This window comes from Onychomys torridus, chromosome 11, assembly GCF_903995425.1.
Source record: "Onychomys torridus chromosome 11, mOncTor1.1, whole genome shotgun sequence".
In the NCBI taxonomy this organism is placed as follows: domain Eukaryota; kingdom Metazoa; phylum Chordata; class Mammalia; order Rodentia; family Cricetidae; genus Onychomys; species Onychomys torridus.
This window is the reverse complement of record NC_050453.1, coordinates 61,569,281-61,589,715: the sequence shown is the minus strand read 5'-3', so window position 1 is coordinate 61,589,715 and position 20,435 is coordinate 61,569,281.

Here is a 20,435-nt window from a genome sequence, read left to right as displayed (position 1 = left end):
GCTCTGACAGCCAGCACATTCTTGGCCACAGATGCTGCGTCTCAGTGAATTCATTATGCCATCTGGCTGCAAATGGAGCCCCAAACTTGGAAGGCTAAAAGACAATGTTATCTGGGATTCACTGTGCCCAGCACTCCAAGTGCCAAATTCCAGGAGGAAGAGAACCCCAGCCAATGACAATTTACCCTCCCCTACTCCACCTCCTCCAAAGTCCAAGAAGCAGAAGAAGGTCACAGAGCTGGAGGACATTATAAGGCCTTTTTAAACCAAGTGTCTAGATCCCATTAACCTGCAGGTCAGGCCTGGAACTGAAAGGGATCGCTGACTCACCGGTGGCCTGGGGTTTGGGCTTGTTTTAGAGAGAGGGGGCAAGGATCTGCAACATGTTGAGGCTATATACACTCACAGAACACACGGTGAAGGTGTTATTAGAAACACAGGGGGCAGGGGTACAAAAAAAGGTGCCAAGGAAAACTCCACAGTTGCAACTCTTGGGGCAGAGTGTAAGCATCACACAGACTGATGCTCTGGACATGACCGAGGCAGGAAGGGAGGGCGCAAGGGAACAGAATAATCCAGATTTTCAATTGCTGTGGATGTTCTCACAGACACTGACCTGTGACATAGGATTCCCTGGAAGGGCTGCAAACCTTACCTCTTGAGATATTTGTATAATTTATTTAAATGCCAATCTCCTTTATTTGTTTTGGTAATAAAGTGGTCTTGAAATGTGCCTGTGTGTATGTGCTGACACGGTTTTAAAAACTGGCAAGAAGATCCCTCCGAACAGCTTTTGCTCTATGTCACCTTGAGAAGAGGCCATGGCAGTTTCCTCATGAGTCTCCCAGAAAGCCTCCAGATCTGTTTGCCCACCCCTCACCATGAATACATTTGCATGAGCCAGCCAAAGAGCAGATTGGAGAGAGGAGACTCAGCTGAGGGGCCGCTTACTCAGTTCTGAAAGCCAACTGGTGCTTCTGTAACTCCAGAAGTTGAACAGTTTGGTGTAATGGTGCACACCTGTCATCCCAGTACTTGGGAGATAGGGGCAAGAGGATGGAGAGTTCTAGGCCATCCTTGACTACACAATGAGTTTGAGGCCAGCCTCGGCTCCGCGCACGTGTGCACACACACACACACACACACACACACACACACACACACACACACATCATACTTTCTGCCAATCCTCCCATCAATTCTTCTCCGTGTGTGAAGAAAGGACTATTAGAGATCAGTCCCACTACTGCCCAGCAAAGCCTTCGTGAGAGATGTGGTCTAATCTTGCCCTTCCCTCCCAAACGTGAGATATTACCCACAGGTTTTCGGTCCAACAAGCAAGACTGACTCCAACTTTGTTCACTAACAGTGGGCAGATAGAAGGATCAGAAACCCAGAGTGATGGTGGAGAGCAGATGGGAAGAGGACAAAGTGGAAGGAGACAAAGGGACGACAAGGCAAAGAGAACACAGACAAATGAGGCAGGAGGATGCTAAGTTCATCATTGGTGTTTAACATAAACGTCACCTGCTTCACTCTGCTGCTCAGGACTGTGGGGATTCCACTAAATTACCAGTCAGCACCCTCCCTACTTGAGTGTTAGAGTCTCTTCCAGTGACGCCCTGGTCTTGACCTAATTCCCCCGTGAAGAAGAAAACCCCAGTACATTTTTCTCTCCCAATTTCCCACCAGAGGCCAAAGCTGAGGCACAGGCTGTTCCTGTGGTCCCAGGAAACAGTCAGGCGTGGGCCAACAGTGGAGGGAAAGCCAAGGTAAGAACGAGTCACAGGTGCAGCCTGCTGAGGACCACTGCCTTCCAGAGACTCCTGGAGTAGCGCTGCACACTGTCCTGAAGGAATGTTTGCCTGTGGTCCCATCTCACATTAGTCATGGGCAGCTGGTGAAACGTTCCTCACAGGCACATGTATCTGAACATGTGGTCCCCAGTGAGTGGGGTGGTTATGGAGCCTTTAGAAGGTGGGGTCTTGCTAGAAAATATACATCACTGGGAGTGACTTTGGGGGGTTTATAGCCTCACCCCCCCACCTCTCCCCCACCCTCCCACCCCACCCCACCCCACCCCACCCCGTTGCTTTCTCTGTTTTCTGTGTGGGGTTGAAACTGCGATCAGCAAGCTTCCTGTTCCTACTGTCAAGCCATGCCTTTCCCGCCATGACGGACTCTATCCATCTGGAACCATAAGCCAAAATAAACTCTTTCTGCCATAAGTCATGGTATTTTACCACAGCAACAGAAAAGTATCTATCCCTTGCAGTGCCTCGAGGCAGGGAACTCTGCAGAGACCACAGGCAGCAAGGCTTCCCAGGGTGCCCCATGAAAAGACATCCACCAGGAAGGGGCAGGCACGTTAGGCCACTCAGAACTCAGTCTGCAGAGGCGTAGCGGCACTGAAACGGAATGTACCTTTTTATCTTTCCATCTTCAAATCCTGTTTCTTCTAGGCTCTAGAGCTGTACCCTCTATAAGATGTCCAGCTGCTGTGCTAAACTGGAGAGGAGTACTTTGAAGGCTGTGGCTCCCCTCTCCTATGTATCCTCCATAGGTGGGCGGCTGAAGGAGCCCACCTGTAGAAACCAGTTCGTGAGGGCCAGCAGTAAGATGACTCTAGGGCTGAATGACGTAACAAATTGCATGATTTCCTCCCCACTTTTCAGGCTTCCTTTAACAAATTCTAAAGACAGGGTTTTTGTTTGTTTTTAATTTTCTATTTGGAAAAGAACTCAAACTAAGAAAAAGTTGCAGAACCAAGAACTCAAGGACTACCCCGTCCTCCTTGCTCTCCTCGTTAGCATTTTACTCTTTTATTATTTCATTCCATTCTTTCTCTCTCTCTCTCTCTCTCTGTAGATACACACAACTTTTTTTCTGAACCATCTTAGGGGAAAGTCCTTGTGATAAGCAATCTCGGTTGTCAACTACGGCACACCCGAGAAAGGGGTCCTCAAGTGAAGAATTGCCTTCACCAGACTGGCCTGTGTGCATGTCAGAGGGGATGGTCTCGGTTGATGGCTGATGTGGGAGAGCCCGGCTCACGTCAGAGTGGTGCTGCCCCTGGGCAAGATGAATTCTAACCAAAAGCATGGGATAGCCATGTTCATATCGGACCAATTAGCTTTAAAAGAATGAAATTGTTCTTTTTAAATAATGGTGGTGTGGTGGTACCCACCTCTAATCCCAGCGTTCTGGAGGCTGACTCAAGAGGATCTTGAATTTGAGACTTTTTTAAAGGGCAGGGAGAGAATTACTAAACATACAAAGAAATAACTTCATGATCAGAATTTAATTTCGAAGGGAGGTGGGGGAGAGGAGTATGAAGGAGGATCAAAAAAACACAGTGTACTTGAGAACGCCATTATAAAACCTGTTGCACGCTGATTTAAAACCAAATTTAAAGGTGAGGGGCTTGAAAGATGGCACAGAGGTTAAGAGCATTGGCTGCTCTTCCAGAAAACCAAGGACCCAGGTTCGATTCCCAGCACCCATGTGGAAGCTCACATAACTCCTGTTCCTATCGATCTGATGCCCTCTTCTGGTCCCCATGGGCACCAGGCACATACAGGTACATATACATGCAGGTAAAACACTCATACACATAAAACAGTTTTTTAAAAATAAATAAAAGGGAATGTCATTTCAGCACAGTTATATAAAAATTCTCAACTTGCAGGTACCAAATGAAATAGTCTCAAAATATACAAAGCAAATCCGTCATCCCATAAACTGGGAGAAAAAATCGACAAATCAAAACATAATGGAATACTTGAATGCAGTTCATTCACTGTTGATTAGCCACAGAGACAAAAAAGTTACTAAGCACAAAAAAGCTCAAGCAGAAAGTAATATTGATTTAATGGGCAAATGTGGAGACCTGTACATACCTGATAAAATCTACTTATCCTTTTTCTTAAACACACATTAAATTACTATTTTTAAATTGACTGCATACTAGGTCCTAAAGCAATTCACAACCATTTTTAAAGGATAGGTATACGTTGTTTTGTTTTGTTTTACCATAATGCGCTGAAGTTGAGACTCAACTAAAAATGATAATGTGAACAACAGCTTCATAGATAGATAGATAGATAGACAGACAGACAGACAGACAGATAGATAGATAGATAGATAGATAGACAGATAGACAGACAGACAGACAGACAGATAGATAGATAGATAGATAGACAGACAGACAGACAGACAGACAGACAGACAGACAGATAGATAGATAGATAGATAGACAGATAGATAGATGATAGATAGATAGATAGATAGATAGATAGATAGATAGACAGATAGATAGATTTCATTCTCAGCCACTTCAGCATGCCATTCTTTTTTTCCCTAATAAGTGAATAATTTTCATGTTTTTACTTAAAGGAAGTACTTGATATATTTTTATTGTATGCATGTGTGTTTGCATGTTGATGTGTGGGTACATGTTCATGTGTGGGTGCAGGGTACACGTTTAAGTATGTGTGCACATGTGTGAAGGCCAGGAACTTTACCAAATAGGCTAGGCTAGCTGGCCAGCAGGCCCAGAGAACTGCCTAACTTTGACTCTCGTCTTGCTATTTCTGGGGTCATGGTCTCTCTAGGCTTCTTATGTGGGTTCTGGGAATCTGAACTTAGGTTCTCACACTTTATCAACTGAGCCATCTCCCCAGTCACAAATACAAATAGGGTATAAACTGTATGTCGACTTCAATTTTTTTTTTTTTAAGATTCTTGGAACTATACCTAAGATCATAAGGTAGACAAGGCTCTACCACTGAGCTATATGCCCAGCTTGTGTGTGTGTGTGTGTGTGTGTGTGTGTGTGTGTGTGTGTGTGTGTGTGTTATCTGAACTGACAGCATCACTATCCTTGCCTTTTGAGGCTATTATTAAGTAAAGTAAGTGTTCTGTGAGTTCAAGTATTACAACAACACCACAGTCAATCTGATAAGTGAAAGTACTCATAAGTCACTGATAGGCAGGTAGTGGACATAGTGTGGACATGTGATGGCTAAAGTTATAGGGTTTGTGTGTGTTTTGTTTTTTGTTTGTTTGTTTGGTTGATTGGTTGGTTGGTTTTTCGAGACAGAGTTTCTCTGTGTAGTTTTGTGCCTTTCCTGGAACTCACTTTGTAGACCAGGCTGGCCTTGAACTCACAGAGATCCGCCTGGCTCTGCCTCCGGAGTGCTGGGATTAAAGGTGTGCGCCACCACCGCCCAGCTAAAGTTATGTTTTAAGTTTAAGTTTAAACTGTGCTTAAGAGTTCTATAAAACAAAAATGCCTCTCACCTGTAACCCCCCGTTTGCCCAAGGACAGATAACTTCCTAGAATGCTGAGAGCTGTTCACATAAGATAACAAGCCATGTGTTTGCACTTCTGTAACAAGCTTGGCTGCACCAATTGCACAGTATATGCACCTTATCACAATAGGCAGGAGGTGTGTCAGGATGTAGACTTGCCCCTGGTTGGAAAAAAGCATGAAATGCATAGTCTTGTGGGGTTTGCCTTTATAAACCCCTGAATCTCATACTCTGGAAATCCCGGATATGAGCTTGGCCATCATCCCAGCCATATTTAATAAAGCTTGCTTCAAATTTAGCTCAAAATTGTGGTAGTGGTCTTACTCTTGCCCGGTGGAATTAACATTTTCTGGAGGTCCCTAGCAAGATCACACCATGCACCCAAATTCTAAAACTGGACCTTCACTCCAGGACTCCAGGGCTGAAGGGCTACCTCGGAGGTATGCACCTTGAGACATTCCAAGACTCCAAGCCATGCTTTTGGTTTCTCAGACTATCAGAAAGAACTGCCTGCCGAGAAAAGCAGTGAGCATCTATGGAGGCCTTCCCTGGTATGTCACAGTAATTTTCTTGTTCTGTTGAGATCCAGATCTGGAATGAGGAGAGGTCTGACAAAACCCAGTACTCTCCCATCCACAGCAAAAAGTGAGACATCACACCACCAGCCAGGTTCTGGTTGTTTGAATACTAGGAGCCGAGTTGGAAATTGGTCAGGCCCAGTTAAATATATGAATGACGGCAGCCACTGCATGCTTTGTTTCTGACTGGTCTCCTTTGGGTGTTTATTGGTATTGGTTTTTGCCGTCTTTGCTACACCAGCCACTGGCCACCACTGATGCCGCATGCCTTGGCTACTTCAATGGCCAGGGCTCAAAATTTCTTATCTCTGGACTTTTCTGGTCACTGGATTCAGGTTAGCAGGGATTCAAACATCTCTTGGGTGTGGATAATATTAAAGTTGTTTTATACTGTTGTACTTTATTGGAAAGCTGTCTCTGAAGTTAAGTTATGGCTCTCCCTTCTCCAGACCCAAGCATGCTTATTTAAAGTTTCTTCTCTGTCCTATGTCAGGAGAATCACCTGATTTTGTGACAGAGAAAAGAGAGCAAAGCAAAACAGCTTTAAAAAATTAGATTATTGCTCATTTAACTGCCTAAAACTTTTGCTAATATATAAAACTTATCTTAAGATTTGTAAGACTGTTATGAGAACTTTCTGTACCTCAAAATTTGTAAGGTTATTGGGTATGGTTAAAAATTTGTAAAATTGGGGTTGGGGATTTAGCTCAGTGGTAGAGGGCTTGCCTAGCAAGCACAAGACCCTAGGTTCGATCCTCAGCTTAAAAAAAAAAAAATTGTAAAATCTGTAACAAAAAAAATATTAGCTTAAAACTCATAACACAGGGGGTTGATAGTTAAAAACACATAGGTGATCTTAAAGGAACTGTGAGATGTAGGCAATATGTGGTTTGTTACCATCCTAACTGGTGACCCCCATCAGAATGGAGGCAAACACGTGGGGAGCAACTGAGGCTTGGCACTGTGTGGCAGGGCTGGAGTTCCTAAAGACAGCCTATGAGGGGTGAGTGATGAAAAGTCAGCCCAGTTGCAATGGGGGACTGCAGCTGTTTTGGAGATGCTGGTGCCATCAATGAAATGGAGCAGGCTGTATGTGCCACCGAGGGTGGAGCTGGAGAGGTGACCCGAGCGCTCTGGAATCCCAGAGCACAGTGAGTGAACCCCAGATGCTGAGCATGGAGTTGCTGCACTGTTGGAGTTTGGTCTTGCCTTGTCTAGGTTGTGGCAGTGCTGTTTCTTCCCTCTTGAAGTAAAATAGGTACTTAATTTATTTTTTGATATCACAGGACACCACAGTTGCGAGATTTTAAACTTTTAAAAGGAAATTTTAAAGTAAACAAAAACAGCTTGTTAAATATTCATGGGGCATTTTGAGTTTATAAAATATTTTATTGTATGGTGTCTTTATTAATATGTAATCTTAAAAACATAAATAAACAGAAGAGAGAGTTAGGGCCACCAGCGCCACTTAGAGATCTTTGGCAACAGTTAACTCTGCAGCTCTCACACGATTGAGCCTGTATGATAATGAGTATTCAGAGAAGGGTAATACCTGGGGGGCACTCACCAACCTAAGACAGAGTGCCTGTGTGGCCTGGACAGGCGTCTCCATGATGGGTAAGGTGACCTGCTGACATCCCATGCAACCTAAGTCAGAAGCTCATTTTTTAGTAAAAGGAGTGGGGGGCACCTATAGGTCCCTGGCCCCCATTTTGGGTAACTGTTGCCTTGCTTGCTGACTTTGACCTTGATATCCTCCCTATGCTAATTCCCTGCAATATTCAACCCTCCTGAATGCTTAAGGGAAGTTCCCTGTCTGTGTATCCTGCATATTGAATGTTAACAGCTTAGATGCAAGATAGTGAAACATCGGAAGCGAACTTCTGCCCTCCGGGGTTCTCCCATTGTGCTGTAAGCCAGGAAAGAAAGAAATTGAAGACAGTGATGTTTTAAAACAGGAAGTGGTGATGGTGTCATGGGCCTATGAAGATGCTGGACTAAAGTCTAACAAATTGTGCAAACAGGAAAATTGTATACTATGTGAATTATCTATCAATAAAGATTATATATATATATATATATATATATATATATATATATATATATATATATATATATATATATATATATGAGTTAGGGCCACAGCTATGAGCACCAAGCACGGGAACACCAGAAACTGAGATATTCCTGTCTTACGATACAGCAAGACAATGGCCTAAGCAGTCTGGCAAACAGACTATAGAGTGTTACTCTCACAGAGACTGACTTAAGAACGGATTTCCATCCTCCTTGACTTTTCCAACTTTGTTAAGCTTTAGCTATTTTGATAAACTGAGTCATACAAGAAACTGTGATAGTCTGTAATGGTGTACTGTGAAAGGACCAGGAAAATAAAGTTTTCAGTTTCCCGTGGTCTGTATTTATGATTTAAAGTATTATTTCAGTACTAAAAGAGCTTCCATGCAAAAAGGCTAAAACTAACAAGGATAAAAATACAAATCCTAATCTTGTAAAATACTAACTTATTGTAAACCATTAAAGACAACCAACACACGCAAGTTAATAGTTACCTTATAAATAATCAAATTCTTGAATGTGTTTTCATGCTAAGTACTGATGTAATTTATTTATAGGTATAAGCTTTATTTAGCTTCCTATATATTTTTCAAGGTTAAGCCTAAAGCAAATAACTAAAAATACGTGAAGTTTGCTTAAAATCAGGTATCTTTAATAGATTATGGTCCTCAAATTCTTCAGAGTTCTGCTGAATATGGCATTTTAAATGTTTAGTGGAAGAAGCTTCCTGTGACAGACAGAAAAGACAGCCCCTGGAAGTAACCCTCAAGTCTCCAAAGAAGACAGGTGGGGCACTGACCTGGATAGTGCTGATGCTAACCACTGGGAAAAACTGCCCCATGCCTCGCTTGCTTACAGGGCCTGCACAAACTGTGGACACTGTTGGGTTGACTGCCCCCCTCTACCTATGTCAAGGTAGGCCAATTTTCCCAAGTTCCTCATGCACAGGAAAATTTCAGACCTTCTGGTTCTGACAGCTGAAAGCCTATGGTGTCCTGTGCAACAGCTGAAGGTAAAATGCTGTCCTATGTGACAGCCAAAGACCTATGACCTCTGCCCCCCAATGAAGCCATCAAGAGCACAGGAGCCTAGCAGGATAATCAGTTAGCTGGTAAATCTGTCATTTCAATTGATACATTTGGATTACACTTCCTGCTATAATTTATCCTTCTCGGATTTCTGATGGTATTGATGGCTAAACTAGCTTCATCTGTTTGAAAGCAGCAGGCACCCAGCATCTCCCCCAAGGGTATGGCTGCTTGGTCAATGCTTTTTCATGTATGAGAATAGACCTTGATTTTCTTTCTTTTTTTTCCCCCAGAGCTGAGGACCAAACCCAGGGCCTTGTGCTTGCTAGGCAAGTGCTCTACCACTGAGCTAAATCCCCAACCCCTAGACCTTGATTTTCTAGAACTACTAGATCTTCTGATGAAAAAGACAAACTCACAGGCAGGTTCACCTTGCTGACAGGCCTCATAAGGATAAACAGGTTTCAGATGTAACTTTTTATGGCATTATCAGAACTAGGCGGGGAACCAGGAGAAATCAAAAAGAGGAGATTTTTTAAATGACCAAAGCAAAGTCCATTAGAACTCCTGTTGGGTTCATAAGAGCATCCATCTATTGGCTCCTCCTCACCAGCACCCCCACGGCCTCCATGGTTGGTCTCCAGAGTGATGAACCCAGGGTCTACTTTCAGGCACTTTGATAACCAATGATGTCGCTAAAATCTGTGTGACATCCCTCTTAGATGGCTGCTGCAGAAAGGATCTCCCACAGCAGCATGTGAGCTCAGGCAGAGCTGGCTGATGGCTTCTAGATAGATAGAGAAGAAAAATCTGCCCATCCTTTAACTTTTAGATTGACCTAAATAGTGGGCCTGTTTCTCCTGGCTGTAGGTACATACTGCAGTGAGCCAAAGTCTGAAGTCTTCTCTCTGGGCAAGATTTTTCTTATCATGAAGAAAATCATTAATTAAACTATTAAATGATGAATGGACCATTGAGGAAATCGAGAAGACAATGTTTTAAATTTCTAGAACTGAATGAAAATGAAAACCCATCATACCCAAACTGGTAGAATACAATGAAAGCAGTCCTAAGAGGGAACTTCATAGCTACCAATGTGTACATTAAAAACGAAACAATACAAGCAGAGAGGGCCCAGTCGGGTGGTTCAATGGGTAGAGACACCTGTATGCAGGTGTTACAGTCTGCGCTTGATCTCTGGATCCCATAAGGTGGAAGAACTGAGAGTTGTCCTCTGGTGCGTGCGCACACACACACACCCCACAGAGTAATAATAACAATTTAAAATTTTAAATTCTGAAAGAGATTCTGAAATTTTTAAGTTCTGAAAGATCGGGCTGGAGAGATGGCTCAGAGGATAAGAGCACTGGCTGTTCTTCCAGAAGAGCAGGATTCAATTCCCAGCACCTACATGGCAGCTCACAACTGTCTGTAACTCCAGTTCCAAGGCATCTACGTATGATTAACATACAGACATCGTTGTGTCAAAGGGAGAAAGATTCTAAACATATCCACTAAGATCAGGAATGAAACAAGGATGTCTGCTCTCTCCACTCCTATTCAATATGTGTCACTTAAAAGTCTTAGCTAAATCAATAAGGCAAGAAAGGGAATAGAAGTATATAATTAAGAAATGAAGAGGGATCCTTATCTGCAAATTATATAATTCTACATAAAAGAGACCCTAAAGATTCCACTGGAAAATTCATGGGGTTGATAACTGTGTCTGGCAAAATGCAGGATACAAAATTAGTGTATGAAAGCCAGTAGCGGTCCTATACACCAATAACCAACAAATTGAGGAAGAAACCAGGGCAACAAGCTCATTCACAATTGCTTCAGAGAAATATGTTGCAAGGAAGAGAAAGACTTCTACCGTGAAAGCTTGTGACACACTCAGGAAAGACGATGAAGACACTAGTTGACAGAAAGACCAGCTATTGAAAGAAGTAAGTATTAAAACTAGGTATCTTACCCAAAGCATCCTCTAGACTCAGTGGAGGCTGCATCAAAATTCCAAAGCCAATTTTCACAAAAATAGAAGAAAAAAATCTTGAGTTTCATTTGGAGCCATAAAAGACTTGGGATAGCCAAACTGATCCTAAACAAAAAGAATAACCCTAGGCCTATCACCATACTTGATTTCAAGTCATATTACAGAATTATAGTAAGGAAAAGATCATAACACTGGCCTAGAAAGACATGCAGATAAATGGGACAGAATAGACATCCAGATCCAACCCCACACAGCCATAATAACCATCTGACTTTGGCAAAGTCTGGGGGAAAAAAAATACACATTGGAGAAAAGACAATCGCTTTAGTAGTGCTGGGAAAATTGGACATCTACTTGTAGAAGATTCAAACTAGATCCTTCTCTCTCAACCTGCAAAAGAAGTCAACTCCAAGTACGTCAAAGACCTTAATGTAAGACCTGAGATTCTGATAGAGGAAAAATATAGACATAGTGAGGACTTTCTGAATAGGACTACTCGCCCAGGAGTGACAGGGCAAGACAGTGCAGAGGTTCCTCCATCTTCTATTCTTGATGAGCCCATTTCAGGTTTAACTAGAATTTTATCTCCTTGGAAGAAAATCCCACAGGAAATTACCCAACTCTGTTCTAGGAATCCCAGGTCAAGATGCCCCAGATATCTCAGTTTCTATCAAACTGCTTGTTTATGCACAGCTCCCATCCCTACCCCACCCCCATACTCCCCTGCAGATGCCAGGCTGTTGTGGGAATTTGGTCCAATAGCCAATTGTATTGGAGCGGTTTGACCCAATGGGCGTGGTCCAGGGAGAGGAGGTGCGGCCCTCTCCTCGACTGTGAAGGGCTTGCTCCATACCTTCCCCATCTCTCCCTTGGGAACTAAGACACATTGGCGCAGCTTCGTTCTGTATTCATGAGGGTATTGTATTGATTGTATCCTTTAATAAACCTGACCTGATCCAAGACTTCCATATCCCACTTTACCAGGCCTTGGCTTCTGCCTTCAGAAACGGTGTGCTTTGGACACTTGATGCTACACTTAGGACCTGAATACCTGAGTGTAGTGCCAGCCAGCTGGAATAAACACTTTCAATTGGCTATAGACTGGGTCTGAATGGTCATCTCTAGTAATCTTCTCATAACACAGGAAATAAAGCAAAAAAAAAAAAAAAAAAAAAAAAAAAACCTCATGAAATTATATTTCTGTACAGCAAAGGAAGTAGTTAATGGAATGAAGAGACAGCCTTTGAAAAGAGAGAGATTGCTTGCCAGATGTACGTCTGACAGAGGATTAGTTTCTGGAATACACAACAACCAAGCAATAAAGAGCTAGAGAGATGGCACAGCAGGCAAGGGGGGCACTCGCCACATAAGTATGAGGGCCAGGTTTGGATACCCAGCACCCACGTGGATGGTGAGGTCAGGCAGTGTGGCCCACCTGCCTGGGATACCAATGCTTGAGAGGCAGAGCTCAAGATCCCTGGAGCAGGTTGGCCAGCTAGACTAGCCAAATCAGCGAGCTCTGGGTTCAAATTAAAGACTCTGCCTCAATGGATGAGACGGAAAGTGACAGGAAAACAGCCAACATCAACCCCTGGTCTCCGCACACAGATGTGCACTTGCACACATAAGAACATTTATTTATACATATACTATTAATCTCACCAATCAAGAATAAGGCCACTCCCACAGTTTAAAGAAAAATTTGAAGCAAATTTTAATTAAATACTGGCCAGGTGGATGGGCTCTGACCAGGTCCAGTTCCCAGGAAATGGCCCAGAATCACAGTTTGTAGCAAATTAAGAAGGAAAACCCGTAACTCATTGTGTTTCCCATCAGGTCCGATCAGAGGCAAGCACACATCCTGATGTATATCCAGACTACATCGAATCAGAGGCAAATGTATATCCTGACGTACTTCCTGCCTTTGAACCTCCCACCCACATGTGATCAACCACATCTAGTGCAGATGGGTCAAACAAACTTGTTTAGGGGAGTGAAAACATGTGACTTGTTATGTCCCATAAACAACAGCCTCCAGCATTTCTGGAACCATCTGTCCTTGGGCAAGGGGTTTGCAGATCAGAGATATTTTTGTTTCATGGATCTCTTAGGCATAGTAATTAAAACATAAAATGTAACTTTGGCTGTCACAATTCACAATATACAGCAATGAAACTCTTTTTAAAACTGAGCAATAAGTAAACAAATCATCCAATCAATAAATGGGCTAATGAAATGAATAGACAGTTCACAAAGGAGGAAATACAAATGGCCCATTACCTTATGAAAAAATGTTCGCCGGGCGGTAGTGGTGAATGCCTTTAATCCTAGTACTTGGGAGGCAGAGGCAGGAGGGTCTCTATGAGTTCCAGGCTAGCCTGGGCTACAGAGTGAGTTCCAGGACAGCCAGGGTTGTTACACAGAGAAACCCTGTCTCAAAAAACCAAAAAAGAAAATATGTTCAAGCTCTCTAGCCATCAGAGAAATGCATGTATCACAGCTACATTAACATTATTCTCTTTTACAGCCTGGTGTGCTGGTGTGGGCCTTTAATCTCAGTGCTTGGGAAGCTGAGACAGGTGGATCTCTGTGAGTTGAGGCAGCCAGCCTGGTCTACACAGTGAGTTCCAGGACAGCTAGGACTATGTAAAGAGACCTTGTCTCAAAATTCACACACAGATTCTGTCTTACCTTAATTATTAAGAAATAAGAGCACTGCCTGGTGGGACACACCTTTAATCCCAGAACTTGGCCTTCAGATCTCTGTGATTTTTGAGACCAGCCTGGCCTACATACAGCATTCCAGGATAGGGATACATAGTGAGATCCTGTCTTAGAAGTAAGAAAGAAAGAAAGAAAGAAAGAAAGAAAGAAAGAAAGAAAGAAAGAAAGAAAGGAAGGAAGGAAGGAAGGAAGGAAGGAAGGAAGGAAGGAAAGGAAGGAAGGGGGAGAGAGAGAGAGAGAGAGAGAGAGAAAGAAAGAAAGAAAGAAAGAAAGAAAGAAAGAGAGGGGGAGGGAGGGAGGAAGAGATAGAGAGAGAAAGAAAGAAAAGAATTAACAATAAACATTGTTGGAATTCTCAGCTCCTCCCCCAGCTATACCACTACACATGCGCAGTTCAGTAGCCAATAAGGGTCCATATGTCCTATATAATCCATGTGCTGCGTGATCATATAATTTGTGCACAGTATTTGTGCACATGTGCAGGGGAATCCAGAAGAATCGGGTCACAGACTCCTCCCTCTCTCTGTTCTGGTCCCCTTCTCTCTGTGCACATGTCTTCCACAGGCCTGGTCACGCTCTCTTCTGTCCTTCCCTTCTCCTAATAAAGCTCTGATACTGGTTTTGTCGTGCCTTGTGGCCTTTCTCGCACGGTAACAGCGCCGCTTAATGAATTACACAGAGCTGCCGCATGCTACCACGTTAAAACCAACAAACATTGTTGGTGGAAATGTAAACTTGCCAGAGTCCGGCTCCTGTAGGGGTTCAGGTCCCAAAGAGGAGATGCGGAGCCATGGAGGGGAAGAAGATTGACACAATCTGAGGGTGAACCTGGATAACTGCCTGTTTATTGAAAAACAAACTACACCTTTTTATACTCCGTAATTCCACTAAGGATTAAATGGAAGAAAGTGAGGTGTGAGCTGGGGTGTGGCTTGTGATCAGGGGTGGAGGAAGCTAGCATTGACCTTGACAAGTTAATCCTGGACAAGTTAATAGGCACCAGTCATATGTTAATGGAAGGGCCAAAAGTTCTGTTCAGTTGGAACCTCCAGCTCACCCTGCATGATCCAGGAAGTCCCATTCCGGTGTCTCTGTCTCTGTCTCTTTGTCTGTCTCTCTCTCCAAACCCCGCCCACTCAGAGAGGCTCTGAACAAAGAAAAGGCTCCAAAAAGCCCAGTTCCACATTCTTAGCAGCTACCCCTGAAGCTGCTGCCCAAGTCCCTACCTAAAGCGCTCAGCTTTTGACCTTATCTGGGCACAAACCCAGCTTGTGATAGACACGTCACACCCCTTGCCTACAACCTATAAAGTCTCCCTGCTTTCGTTTGCTTCTCTGGTCCCAGTCTCTGGGACTGGAGAACCCACTCAGGAGTTGCTTTGCTCAAATAAACCTGTTATACTTTCACAGTTTGGCTTGATCTGGCTTACTGCATCACTGGAGAAACCTATTATTGTGTGTGACAGGAGGGAGAGGCTGCAGAAAATCTATTAAGTTCTTGCCAGAAAGAAGAATGATTCCTTTTTATCAAGCAGGAACTTTCAAGCCCCTTAGAGAATGGGGACTTTTGTCTAAATGCCTGACCTTGGGAAAAGGAGTTCCTTGGGGGATCAGACATCCCATTAAAGAATATTGCAGTTCTTTATGTGGCTTAGTTTATCCAAATAGCTAAAGCTTAAGTGAGCGAAGACGGAGCTAGACAAATATTACTGTGAACCTGAGTATGTAAGGATTCTGTCCTTAATTACATCATCAGCCTGGGATGGCGGTCCAGCGTAAAAAATGGGCAGGTCCTCTGTGTGTCTCCCTTTTCTCTTTCCACTCCCTTCCCTCCTTGCGGTCTCTCTCTCTCTCTCTCTCTCTCTCTCTCTCTCTCTCTCTCTCTCTCCCTCTCCCTCTCCCTCTCCCTCTCCCCCTCCCCCTCCCCCTCCCCCTCCCTCTCCCTCTCTCTCCCAATAAAGCTTTCCTCCAGCACTCTCCTCCATTGGCATGGCCGCCATGAGCACCAGCCAGTCACGAGCAGAGCAGCCTTAACCAACAGAGTAGATCTTAGGAATTTATCAAATATACCTTATTTGTATTACTTACCTAAATTTTCTAGCAGCTTGGAGTTAATTTGTGTGGGAGTAAGCAGAGTTATCACACTATATGGCCCCACAGTAGTGGGGATTTTTTCCAAAGAATTATTTTGTTTAAGAGGCTGCCATTTTATACATTTTCATGCTTCAAAGCCCACAAAAAATTTCCTAAAGGGAAAAGCATAATAGTGGGAACTATTAAAAGTGAAAGTAAAAGGGTGCTGGAGAACTGTGATCCGCAAGTCCAAATGCTGAAACTTAGTCAAGCAGCAATGGTCGTGGCCATGTGGTCCACACAATAAACCAGTCCAATCTCTATGGAGGTTTCTTTTTTCTCTCTCTTTCTTTCTTTCTTCCTTTCTTTCTTTCTTTCTTTCTTTCTTTCTTTCTTTCTTTCTTTTGTTTTTTGTTTTTTGTTTTTTGTTTGTTTGTTTGTTTTTTCAAGACAGGGTTTCTCTGTGTAGTTTTGGTGCCTGTTCTGGAACTCACTCTGTAGACCAGGCTGGCCTCGAACTCACTGAGATCCGCCTGGCTCTGCCTCCCGAGTGCTGGGATTAAGGGCGTGCACCACCACCGCCCGGCCTTATGGAGGTTTTTCAAGAACTAGAAATAGGGGCTGCAGAGATAACTTAGTGGTTGAGAGCAGCAGCTGCTCTTCTAGAGAACCAGGGTTCAATTCCCAGCACCCGCATGGTGGCTCACACTGTCCATAACTCCAATTCCAAGGTAGACACCGCCCTCTTCTAACTTTGGCAGCCACCAAGCATGTACATGGTGCATACACAAACATGTAGGCAAAACACTAATACATATAAAATAAATAAACCTAACTTTCTATTTTAATTTTTATATGTTTTTATATCCTGATCACACTCCTTCCCTCCCTCAGCTTCTCCCTGATTCCCTTCTACCTCCCTCCCTCCCACCCAGCTTTATGTGCTCGCTCTCTATGTTTAATTTTGCTGAGGGTTTTTCTCTCTTTTTTCTTTTATTTATTCTTCTCCCAAGTATTACATCCTGACTGGTTTCCCCTCCCTCCCTCTACTCTTCCCAGTTTCCCCCCCCCCCCTCTCCCCCAGATCTCCTCCTCCCCCATTTCCCTTCAGAAAAGAGCAGGTCTCCCAGGGATATCAACTAAACATGGCATAAAAAGTTACAATAAGGCCAGGCACAAACCCTAATATGAAGCCTGAACAAGTCAATCCAGTAGGAGGAAAAGGGTCCCAAGAGCAGTCAGGAGTCAGAGACACACCCCGCTCCCACTGTAAAAACACCAAGCTACACAACCAAAACATATTTGCAGCGGATGAAGCTGCAGCTTCAGTCTTTGTGAGTGCCCAAGAGCACTGCATAGTGGATTCTTTGGGGCCCTGTTCTCACGACGTCCTCTACCCCTAAGGCTTCCTTCCCCTCTTCTGCTTGGTCCCCTGAGCTCCACCTAATGTTTGGCTGTGGGTCTCGGTATCTGCTCCCATCAATTGCTGGCTAAGGCCTCTCTGATGATGATGGGGCTAGGTACCAATCTATGAGCATAGCAGAAAATTATTAGGAACCATTTCGTTGACTTTTTTTTTTTTTTCAGCCAGTCATGTTTGGTTCTATACTAGGTTTCTGGGCATGGGCTCCCACTCATGGTATGATTCTCCGGTTGGACCAGTCATTAATTGAACACTCCCACAAGTTCTGTGCCACCGATACCCCAGCACATCTTGCACGCAAGACAAATTTTAGGTCAAAGGTTTTGTAACTGGGTTGGTGTCCCAGTCCGACCACTAGAAGTCTTGCCTGGCTATAGAAGATTGTTGGTTTGGGCTCCGTATCTCCCATTACTAGGAGTCTTTGCTAGGGTCAACCTCATAGATTCCAAGGAGTTTCCACTGCACTGGGTTTCCCCTTCACCCTCCTGCCCAAAAAAAAATAGCCATGGTGGTACACACCTTTAATCCCAGCACTCAGGAGACAGGGGTAGGTAGCTCTCTGTGAGTTCAAGGCCAGTCAGGGATATGTAGAGACACCCTGTCTCAATCAATCAATAAATAAATATAAAAATTGCAAGAAGCAAGCAAAAGAAAATTAAAACAAAGAAATGTATTACTCCCCCCAAGCCAAAACACCACACACACACACACACACACACACAGAAACATCAATTTTAGTCTATGCTGGCTAGCTGTTTCTGGGCCTGGGGCCTCTCCTGGATCACTCCGTAGAATAAAACTGGCTTTCCCTTTGCCAGCAGGGATCAGTTGCAAATAGTTTCTTGATTAGGAGTGGGACCCTGTGTTCACTTCCCCGTCAAGTGCTGGGACCCTACCTGGCTTGATAATATGCAAACAAGTAGAGAAATAGACTACTATGCAGTCTGGCTATACCACTCCTGAGTATTTTCCCAGAGGACACCAAATCAACAGATTACACAGACACTCATCAATGCTAATTGCAGTAATACTCTCATTAGCTGAGTCACAGACCCTAGATGTCCAACAGCATAGGAACGGGTGAAAAGGTGTGATATATACACACAATGGGTTCTTTTTCTTCTTTTTTTATTAATTTATTTATTTTTCTATTATCAGCTTGATACAGTATAATTTCTTATCCTAATAGTGAAATGTTTCATTGAGGCTTGCCCAGTAATTGAGTAAAACCAAAACTTATTATAAGCCACAGTCATCCTAGGGTCCCCCTGCTAGGTAGCCTCCCTGGATCTGTGGGTTGCAGTCTGATTGTTCTTTGCTTTCTATCTAGAATCCACTTATGAGTGAGTACATACCATGTTTGTCCTGCATTTGGGTTACCTCACTTAGGGTAATATTTTTAGTTCCATCCATTTGCCTGCAAATTTCATGCTGTCATTGTTTTTCTCTGCTGAGTAGTACTCCACACAATGGATTCTTTTCATCCATAAAGAATGAAGTTACGTCATTTGTGGGAAAATGGATGCACCTGGTGTGAGAGCCAAAGTTACATTTTAAGTTTTAATTACTATGCCTTAGAGATCCATGAAACTTGTCTCTGATTTGCAAGCCCCTTGTCCAAAGACAGATAGTTCCTGAAATGCTGGAGGCTATTTTTTTTTTTGGAGGCTATTGTTTATGGGAGATAACAAGCCATATGCTGTTCACTCCCCTAAACAAGTTTGTTTGACCCATCTACACTGGACGTGCTTGATCACCTGTGAGCAGGAGGTTCAAAGGTAGGAAATATGTCAGGATATACATTTGCCCCTAATTGGATGTAGGCTGCATATCAGTAGGATGTGTGCTTGTCTCTGATTGGACCTGATGGGAAATGCAATGAATAATGACTTTTCTTTCTTAAGCCCTTGCCATCCTTGATTCTAGGCTATTTCCTGGGAACTTGGGTATGAAATTGACCAGAGCCCATCCACCTGACCAGTATTTAATTAAAATTTGTTTCAAGTTTGGCTTTGAAGTGTGGTAGTGATCTTATTCTTGATTGGTGGGATTAACATTGGAGGTAATCATATTGAGCAAATTAAGCCGATCTCAGATATATATATCTCCCTCATTTGTGGTTCCTACATTTCATGTGGTCTCATAAAATTATGTATGTGTAGACTAAATGAAAGAACTGAGATTATCTAGGAAAATAATGGGATCAATGCAACAAAGGAACAAGAAAATGGAAGATAGAGAATAATGAAGAGGAGATATTTATGTTCAAAATACGATACACACCTGTAAGAATTTTGTTTATAAAGATGGAGGTAAGAGCTGGAGGAAGGGATGTGGGCTATGGAATGCTGTCTTGCCAGCATGGCGAGGCCTTTGCGTTCTCGAAAGCTCAGCAGATTGTCTGCACAGAACTGGGCTACACAAGTTCTGTCATGGAGGGAGCAGGAGTTCATAAAGTCTTCCTGCTTCTTGAGAATTTATAGGCAGTCAATGTTGCTTAGAAAGGAACAGAAATTTTCTTCAGAGGGGTAGTCATTAGTAAGTTGTCCATGCTCCTCAAGTAGCCCTAATTAAACTCGTTGGATCACACACACACACACACACACACACACACACACACACACACACACACCAGAGGCAGACTAGCTGGGATAACAAGGTGATCAGTGGGTGTGAAAGGAAGACAGAGGTTGGGAATACATTTGATCAAAATCCATTATATACATGTATAAAGTGTCATAATGAAACCTATCTCTGCTGTTTAGGGGTACCGGACTGGGTTTCATTTTTTCTGTCAATTAAGAATTAAAAGGAGCCAGGTGGCGGTGGCGCATGCCTTTAATCCCAGCACTCCAGAGGCAGAGCCAGACAGATCTCTGTGAGTTCAAGGCCAGCCTGGTCTACAGAGCGAGATCCAGGAGGACAGGCACCATAACTACACAGAGAAACCCTGTCTCGAAAAATGAAAAACAAAAAAGAATTAAAAGGAAGGAAAGAAAAGTTGCCAAAAAAATTTCGGAGTCCCAGCAAAGCTATCATACCTGGGAAATTCGAATTTCCTCTTGGGGTTCTTGGTGTCGTTAATAAAAGAATTTAAGAGCCATCACACATGGAAGCTTGAGAGTTTTAAAGGAAAACCCTAGGGCAGGCAAGCTTACATCTCAAAACTACAGGGAAGGGACCTGTCGCACCAGATTAACCCTTGAGGAGGAAATAAGGTCACAT